The sequence below is a fragment of the Rhinoderma darwinii genome (assembly GCF_050947455.1).
Source record: "Rhinoderma darwinii isolate aRhiDar2 chromosome 4 unlocalized genomic scaffold, aRhiDar2.hap1 SUPER_4_unloc_11, whole genome shotgun sequence".
NCBI lineage: Eukaryota > Metazoa > Chordata > Amphibia > Anura > Rhinodermatidae > Rhinoderma > Rhinoderma darwinii.
The window spans coordinates 88,106-97,103 of record NW_027461755.1 but is presented as its reverse complement, the minus strand read 5'-3'; the positions used below and the strand labels follow the sequence as shown (position 1 = coordinate 97,103).

At 45.6% G+C, this 8,998-nt stretch overlaps 2 non-coding genes across 2 annotated transcripts; one reads left to right on the top strand and one right to left on the bottom strand.

The window, feature by feature from the left end:
- Window positions 1-279: 279 nt before the first annotated feature.
- On the bottom strand, window positions 280-365 carry TRNAY-GUA (transfer RNA tyrosine (anticodon GUA)). The gene is given in 2 exon segments: window positions 280-315; window positions 329-365. It is a non-coding gene; the product is annotated as a tRNA-Tyr (tRNA).
- A 2,777-nt stretch (window positions 366-3,142) lies between these two features.
- Window positions 3,143-3,216, top strand: TRNAN-GUU (transfer RNA asparagine (anticodon GUU)). Its single transcript has one exon. It is a non-coding gene; the product is annotated as a tRNA-Asn (tRNA).
- The last annotated feature ends 5,782 nt before the right edge of the window (window positions 3,217-8,998 follow it).

The following is an 8,998-nucleotide window of genomic DNA, read 5'->3' as shown; positions in this document are numbered from 1 at the left end:
CAAGCAAAGCTTGAAGGTTGTGAAAACTTTTTTTTGTCTGATAACCAAAAGGTTGGTGGTTCAAGCCCACCCAGGGATGATTGTACCCTCTTTTTGTTTCAGTTGCATGTCAGAGTTACAGAAAGTCCTACTGTGGCTCTCAACTGAGAGTTTCGGTCGGATGCCCATTTCAAATACCCAACACAAACAAGAGACCCCTCTGAAAATAGATAGAAGACGAGGGCACCGGGAGAGCATTTGTCGACAGGTTGAAACATCATCTATGAGACTAACAAAAGTTCCTTCGAGCCGGAATTGAACCAGCGACCTAAGGATTGCTGATTTTCTATTACAGTCCTCCGCTCTACCAGCTGAGCTATCGAAGGCTTGCCGAGCTGGTTGTCGGGTGCTTCCTAAGCTTGCAAATGAGTTACATGAGTAGGGAAACAGAGGAGAATTGTCCCGCTCTTTGAAAAACTCGGCAAACCAAAACTTTGGAGAATACGGGCGTCGATCCCGTTACCTCTCGCATGCTAAGCGAGCGCTCTACCATTTGAGCTAATCCCCCTTCTGGCAGTCCATGTTGGGGTCCATGCTGGTCTCCATGTTGGGGTGCCTGATTCACCACAATTGTGATCATCACATACTTTTCAACCTGTAGCTTTAAGCTTTTTTTTTTTTTTTTAAGTGTGGATGTCTTTCTCCCGTAAAAGCAGAAGGAGCGTGGAGCTTACAGGGTGCCGGGTGGTGTAAAAGTATAGGTGAGTCGTTAGTGTACAGAGTGAAGAATTGTGGGAAGAGAAAAGAAATCAGAATGATTTAAATAAGAAAGTCGCAACGTAGAAAAGATGGTCTAGATCCAATGGCCCATTTGGTTGTGGGCCCAAAAGCCTTTGCCTGTGCCACTTTGTTGCAAAGGCGAAAACATGTGGCATGAGAAACTGGGAGGTTGCGTGTATAAAAAGCATAGTCTGAAGGTCGTGAAAATGAGATGGTCAGGGATCGGGGGTCTCTATTCTATTTTTACGAGAAAAACATGTGATTCCGACCGGGGATAATGGCCAAATTGTAACAGGGGGCGTGAGTAAAAGAGAGCACTTAGCAGAGGATGGTTTCGATCCATCGACCTCTGGGTTATGGGCCCAGCACGCTTCCGCTGCGCCACTCTGCTGCCATACCTCCAAAAGAGAGGGGTAGCCTATTACCCGCTGACTGTTGTTAAGACGCTAATGTGGAGGCCATCTCTGTGATGCAATTGTCCATTTGTTGGCGGCTGTAGTTCCACGCAGTTGTTATGTTTTATCATTCTCTTCTTTTTATTGTGTTGATCAGAAGGTCCTCTAAGAAACATACTCCATTTACCATGTTGTGGCTTTTTTACGACTTTAATCAAAGTGGGGGAGCGTGGTTGTCTCTGTGGCGCAATTGGTTAGCGCGTTCGGTTGTTAACCGGAAGGTTGGTGGTTCAAGCCCACCCAGGGACGGCAGTGCCCTCTTTTTGTTTCAGTTGCATGTTACAGAAAATCCTATGGTGCCTCTCAACTTAAAGTTTCGGCCAGAAGAGGAGGGCACCGGTTGTAAGACCATTTCAACATGTACAGTGTGAAAAATTTTGAGAAGAGAAAAAAATCCCAGTGATTTGGATGACATAGTTGCAATGTAGAAAGAATGGTCCAGAGCCTTTGGCCCTCTTTGGTTGTGGGCCTAAATGTCTTTCCATGCGCCACTCTGTTTCAAAGAAGATGACACATGACATGAGAAACTGGGAGGTTCAAGCAAAGCTTGAAGGTTGTGAAAACTTTTTTTTGTCTGATAACCAAAAGGTTGGCGGTTCAAGCCCACCCAGGGATGATTGTACCCTCTTTTTGTTTCAGTTGCATGTCAGAGTTACAGAAAGTCCTACTGTGGCTCTCAACTGAGAGTTTCGGTCGGATGCCCATTTCAAATACCCAACACAAACAAGAGACCCCTCTGAAAATAGATAGAAGACGAGGGCACCGGGAGAGCATTTGTCGACAGGTTGAAACATCATCTATGAGACTAACAAAAGTTCCTTCGAGCCGGAATTGAACCAGCGACCTAAGGATTGCTGATTTTCTACTACAGTCCTCCGCTCTACCAGCTGAGCTATCGAAGGCTTGCCGAGCTGGTTGTCGGGTGCTTCCTAAGCTTGCAAATGAGTTACATGAGTAGGGAAACAGAGGAGAATTGTCCCGCTCTTTGAAAAACTCGGCAAACCAAAACTTTGGAGAATACGGGTGTCGATCCCGTTACCTCTCGCATGCTAAGCGAGCTCTCTACCGTTTGAGCTAATCCCCCTTCTGGCAGTCCATGTTGGGGTCCATGCTGGTTTCCATGTTGGGGTGCCTGATTCACCACAATTGTGATCATCACATACTTTTCAACCTGTAGCTTTAAGCTTTTTTTTTTTTTTTTTTAAGTGTGGATGTCTTTCTCCCGTAAAAGCAGAAGGAGCGTGGAGCTTACAGGGTGCCGGGTGGTGTAAAAGTATAGGTGAGTCGTTAGTGTACAGAGTGAAGAATTGTGGGAAGAGAAAAGAAATCAGAATGATTTAAATAAGAAAGTCGCAACGTAGAAAAGATGGTCTAGATCCAATGGCCCATTTGGTTGTGGGCCCAAAAGCCTTTGCCTGTGCCACTGAGTTGCAAAGGCGAAAACATGTGGCATGAGAAACTGGGAGGTTGCGTGTATAAAAAGCATAGTCTGAAGGTCGTGAAAATGAGATGGTCAGGGATCGGGGGTCTCTATTCTATTTTTACGAGAAAAACATGTGATTCCGACCGGGGATAATGGCCAAATTGTAACAGGGGGCGTGAGTAAAAGAGAGCACTTAGCAGAGGATGGTTTCGATCCATCGACCTCTGGGTTATGGGCCCAGCACGCTTCCGCTGCGCCACTCTGCTGCCATACCTCCAAAAGAGAGGGGTAGCCTATTACCCGCTGACTGTTGTTAAGACGCTAATGTGGAGGCCATCTCTGTGTTGCAATTGTCCATTTGTTGGCGGCTGTAGTTCCACGCAGTTGTTATGTTTTATCATTCTCTTCTTTTTATTGTGTTGATCAGAAGGTCCTCTAAGAAACATACTCCATTTACCATGTTGTGGCTTTTTTACGACTTTAATCAAAGTGGGGGAGCGTGGTTGTCTCTGTGGCGCAATTGGTTAGCGCGTTCGGCTGTTAACCGGAAGGTTGGTGGTTCAAGCCCACCCAGGGACAACAGTGTCCTCTTTTTGTTTCAGTTGCATGTTACAGAAAATCCTATGGTGCCTCTCAACTTAAAGTTTCGGCCAGAAGAGGAGGGCACCGGTTGTAAGACCATTTCAACATGTACAGTGTGAAAAATTTTGAGAAGAGAAAAAAATCCCAGTGATTTGGATGACATAGTTGCAATGTAGAAAGAATGGTCCAGAGCCTTTGGCCCTCTTTGGTTGTGGGCCTAAATGTCTTTCCATGCGCCACTCTGTTTCAAAGAAGATGACACATGACATGAGAAACTGGGAGGTTCAAGCAAAGCTTGAAGGTTGTGAAAACTTTTTTTTGTCTGATAACCAAAAGGTTGGTGGTTCAAGCCCACCCAGGGATGATTGTACCCTCTTTTTGTTTCAGTTGCATGTCAGAGTTACAGAAAGTCCTACTGTGGCTCTCAACTGAGAGTTTCGGTCGGATGCCCATTTCAAATACCCAACACAAACAAGAGACCCCTCTGAAAATAGATAGAAGACGAGGGCACCGGGAGAGCATTTGTCGACAGGTTGAAACATCATCTATGAGACTAACAAAAGTTCCTTCGAGCCGGAATTGAACCAGCGACCTAAGGATTGCTGATTTTCTACTACAGTCCTCCGCTCTACCAGCTGAGCTATCGAAGGCTTGCCGAGCTGGTTGTCGGGTGCTTCCTAAGCTTGCAAATGAGTTACATGAGTAGGGAAACAGAGGAGAATTGTCCCGCTCTTTGAAAAACTCGGCAAACCAAAACTTTGGAGAATACGGGTGTCGATCCCGTTACCTCTCGCATGCTAAGCGAGCTCTCTACCGTTTGAGCTAATCCCCCTTCTGGCAGTCCATGTTGGGGTCCATGCTGGTCTCCATGTTGGGGTGCCTGATTCACCACAATTGTGATCATCACATACTTTTCAACCTGTAGCTTTAAGCTTTTTTTTTTTTTTTTTTTTTTAAGTGTGGATGTCTTTCTCCCGTAAAAGCAGAAGGAGCGTGGAGCTTACAGGGTGCCGGGTGGTGTAAAAGTATAGGTGAGTCGTTAGTGTACAGAGTGAAGAATTGTGGGAAGAGAAAAGAAATCAGAATGATTTAAATAAGAAAGTCGCAACGTAGAAAAGATGGTCTAGATCCAATGGCCCATTTGGTTGTGGGCCCAAAAGCCTTTGCCTGTGCCACTGAGTTGCAAAGGCGAAAACATGTGGCATGAGAAACTGGGAGGTTGCGTGTATAAAAAGCATAGTCTGAAGGTCGTGAAAATGAGATGGTCAGGGATCGGGGGTCTCTATTCTATTTTTACGAGAAAAACATGTGATTCCGACCGGGGATAATGGCCAAATTGTAACAGGGGGCGTGAGTAAAAGAGAGCACTTAGCAGAGGATGGTTTCGATCCATCGACCTCTGGGTTATGGGCCCAGCACGCTTCCGCTGCGCCACTCTGCTGCCATACCTCCAAAAGAGAGGGGTAGCCTATTACCCGCTGACTGTTGTTAAGACGCTAATGTGGAGGCCATCTCTGTGTTGCAATTGTCCATTTGTTGGCGGCTGTAGTTCCACGCAGTTGTTATGTTTTATCATTCTCTTCTTTTTATTGTGTTGATCAGAAGGTCCTCTAAGAAACATACTCCATTTACCATGTTGTGGCTTTTTTACGACTTTAATCAAAGTGGGCGAGCATGGTTGTCTCTGTGGCGCAATTGGTTAGCGCGTTCAGCTGTAAACCGGAAGGTTGGTGGTTCAAGCCCACCCAGGGACGGCAGTGTCCTCTTTTTGTTTCAGTTGCATGTTACAGAAAATCCTCTGGTGCCTCTCAACTTAAAGTTTCGGCCAGAAGAGGAGGGCACCGGTTGTAAGACCATTTCAACATGTACAGTGTGAAAAATTTTGAGAAGAGAAAAAAATCCCAGTGATTTGGATGACATAGTTGCAATGTAGAAAGAATGGTCCAGAGCCTTTGGCCCTCTTTGGTTGTGGGCCTAAATGTCTTTCCATGCGCCACTCTGTTTCAAAGAAGATGACACATGACATGAGAAACTGGGAGGTTCAATCAAAGCTTGAAGGTTGTGAAAACTTTTTTTTGTCTGATAACCAAAAGGTTGGTGGTTCAAGCCCACCCAGGGATGATTGTACCCTCTTTTTGTTTCAGTTGCATGTCAGAGTTACAGAAAGTCCTACTGTGGCTCTCAACTGAGAGTTTCGGTCGGATGCCCATTTCAAATACCCAACACAAACAAGAGACCCCTCTGAAAATAGATAGAAGACGAGGGCACCGGGAGAGCATTTGTCGACAGGTTGAAACATCATCTATGAGACTAACAAAAGTTCCTTCGAGCCGGAATTGAACCAGCGACCTAAGGATTGCTGATTTTCTACTACAGTCCTCCGCTCTACCAGCTGAGCTATCGAAGGCTTGCCGAGATGGTTGTCGGGTGCTTCCTAAGCTTGCAAATGAGTTACATGAGTAGGGAAACAGAGGAGAATTGTCCCGCTCTTTGAAAAACTCGGCAAACCAAAACTTTGGAGAATACGGGCGTCGATCCCATTACCTCTCGCATGCTAAGCGAGCGCTCTACCATTTGAGCTAATCCCCCTTCTGGCAGTCCATGTTGGGGTCCATGCTGGTCTCCATGTTGGGGTGCCTGATTCACCACAATTGTGATCATCACATACTTTTCAACCTGTAGCTTTAAGCTTTTTTTTTTTTTTTTTTTTTAAGTGTGGATGTCTTTCTCCCGTAAAGGCAGAAGGAGCGTGGAGCTTACAGGGTGCCGGGTGGTGTAAAAGTATAGGTGAGTCGTTAGTGTACAGAGTGAAGAATTGTGGGAAGAGAAAACAAATCAGAATGATTTAAATAAGAAAGTCGCAACGTAGAAAAGATGGTCTAGATCCAATGGCCCATTTGGTTGTGGGCCCAAAAGCCTTTGCCTGTGCCACTTTGTTGCAAAGGCGAAAACATGTGTCATGAGAAACTGGGAGGTTGCGTGTATAAAAAGCATAGTCTGAAGGTCGTGAAAATGAGATGGTCAGGGATCGGGGGTCTCTATTCTATTTTTACGAGAAAAACATGTGATTCCGACCGGGGATAATGGCCAAATTGTAACAGGGGGCGTGAGTAAAAGAGAGCACTTAGCAGAGGATGGTTTCGATCCATCGACCTCTGGGTTATGGGCCCAGCACGCTTCCGCTGCGCCACTCTGCTGCCATACCTCCAAAAGAGAGGGGTAGCCTATTACCCGCTGACTGTTGTTAAGACGCTAATGTGGAGGCCATCTCTGTGTTGCAATTGTCCATTTGTTGGCGGCTGTAGTTCCACGCAGTTGTTATGTTTTATCATTCTCTTCTTTTTATTGTGTTGATCAGAAGGTCCTCTAAGAAACATACTCCATTTACCATGTTGTGGCTTTTTTACGACTTTAATCAAAGTGGGGGAGCGTGGTTGACTCTGTGGCGCAATTGGTTAGCGCGTTCAGCTGTTAACTGGAAGGTTGGTGGTTCAAGCCCACCCAGGGACGGCAGTGTCCTCTTTTTGTTTCAGTTGCATGTTACAGAAAATCCTCTGGTGCCTCTCAACTTAAAGTTTCGGCCAGAAGAGGAGGGCACCGGTTGTAAGACCATTTCAACATGTACAGTGTGAAAAATTTTGAGAAGAGAAAAAATTCCCAGTGATTTGGATGACATAGTTGCAATGTAGAAAGAATGGTCCAGAGCCTTTGGCCCTCTTTGGTTGTGGGCCTAAATGTCTTTCCATGCGCCACTCTGTTTCAAAGAAGATGACACATGACATGAGAAACTGGGAGGTTCAATCAAAGCTTGAAGGTTGTGAAAACTTTTTTTTGTCTGATAACCAAAAGGTTGGTGGTTCAAGCCCACCCAGGGATGATTGTACCCTCTTTTTGTTTCAGTTGCATGTCAGAGTTACAGAAAGTCCTACTGTGGCTCTCAACTGAGAGTTTCGGTCGGATGCCCATTTCAAATACCCAACACAAACAAGAGACCCCTCTGAAAATAGATAGAAGACGAGGGCACCGGGAGAGCATTTGTCGACAGGTTGAAACATCATCTATGAGACTAACAAAAGTTCCTTCGAGCCGGAATTGAACCAGCGACCTAAGGATTGCTGATTTTCTACTACAGTCCTCCGCTCTACCAGCTGAGCTATCGAAGGCTTGCCGAGCTGGTTGTCGGGTGCTTCCTAAGCTTGCAAATGAGTTACATGAGTAGGGAAACAGAGGAGAATTGTCCCGCTCTTTGAAAAACTCGGCAAACCAAAACTTTGGAGAATACGGGCGTTGATCCCGTTACCTCTCGCATGCTAAGCGAGCGCTCTACCATTTGAGCTAATCCCCCTTCTGGCAGTCCATGTTGGGGTCCATGCTGGTCTCCATGTTGGGGTGCCTGATTCACCACAATTGTGATCATCACATACTTTTCAACCTGTAGCTTTAAGCTTTTTTTTTTTTTTTTTTTTTAAGTGTGGATGTCTTTCTCCCGTAAAGGCAGAAGGAGCGTGGAGCTTACAGGGTGCCGGGTGGTGTAAAAGTATAGGTGAGTCGTTAGTGTACAGAGTGAAGAATTGTGGGAAGAGAAAACAAATCAGAATGATTTAAATAAGAAAGTCGCAACGTAGAAAAGATGGTCTAGATCCAATGGCCCATTTGGTTGTGGGCCCAAAAGCCTTTGCCTGTGCCACTTTGTTGCAAAGGCGAAAACATGTGGCATGAGAAACTGGGAGGTTGCGTGTATAAAAAGCATAGTCTGAAGGTCGTGAAAATGAGATGGTCAGGGATCGGGGGTCTCTATTCTATTTTTACGAGAAAAACATGTGATTCCGACCTGGGATAATGGCCAAATTGTAACAGGGGGCGTGAGTAAAAGAGAGCACTTAGCAGAGGATGGTTTCGATGCATCGACCTCTGGGTTATGGGCCCAGCACGCTTCCGCTGCGCCACTCTGCTGCCATACCTCCAAAAGAGAGGGGTAGCCTATTACCCGCTGACTGTTGTTAAGACGCTAATGTGGAGGCCATCTCTGTGTTGCAATTGTCCATTTGTTGGCGGCTGTAGTTCCACGCAGTTGTTATGTTTTATCATTCTCTTCTTTTTATTGTGTTGATCAGAAGGTCCTCTAAGAAACATACTCCATTTACCATGTTGTGGCTTTTTTACGACTTTAATCAAAGTGGGGGAGCGTGGTTGTCTCTGTGGCGCAATTGGTTAGCGCGTTCAGCTGTTAACCGGAAGGTTGGTGGTTCAAGCCCACCCAGGGACGGCAGTGTCCTCTTTTTGTTTCAGTTGCATGTTACAGAAAATCCTCTGGTGCCTCTCAACTTAAAGTTTCGGCCAGAAGAGGAGGGCACCGGTTGTAAGACCATTTCAACATGTACAGTGTGAAAAATTTTGAGAAGAGAAAAAAATCCCAGTGATTTGGATGACATAGTTGCAATGTAGAAAGAATGGTCCAGAGCCTTTGGCCCTCTTTGGTTGTGGGCCTAAATGTCTTTCCATGCGCCACTCTGTTTCAAAGAAGATGACACATGACATGAGAAACTGGGAGGTTCAATCAAAGCTTGAAGGTTGTGAAAACTTTTTTTTGTCTGATAACCAAAAGGTTGGTGGTTCAAGCCCACCCAGGGATGATTGTACCCTCTTTTTGTTTCAGTTGCATGTCAGAGTTACAGAAAGTCCTACTGTGGCTCTCAACTGAGAGTTTCGGTCGGATGCCCATTTCAAATACCCAACACAAACAAGAGACCCCTCTGAAAATAGATAGAAGACGAGGGCA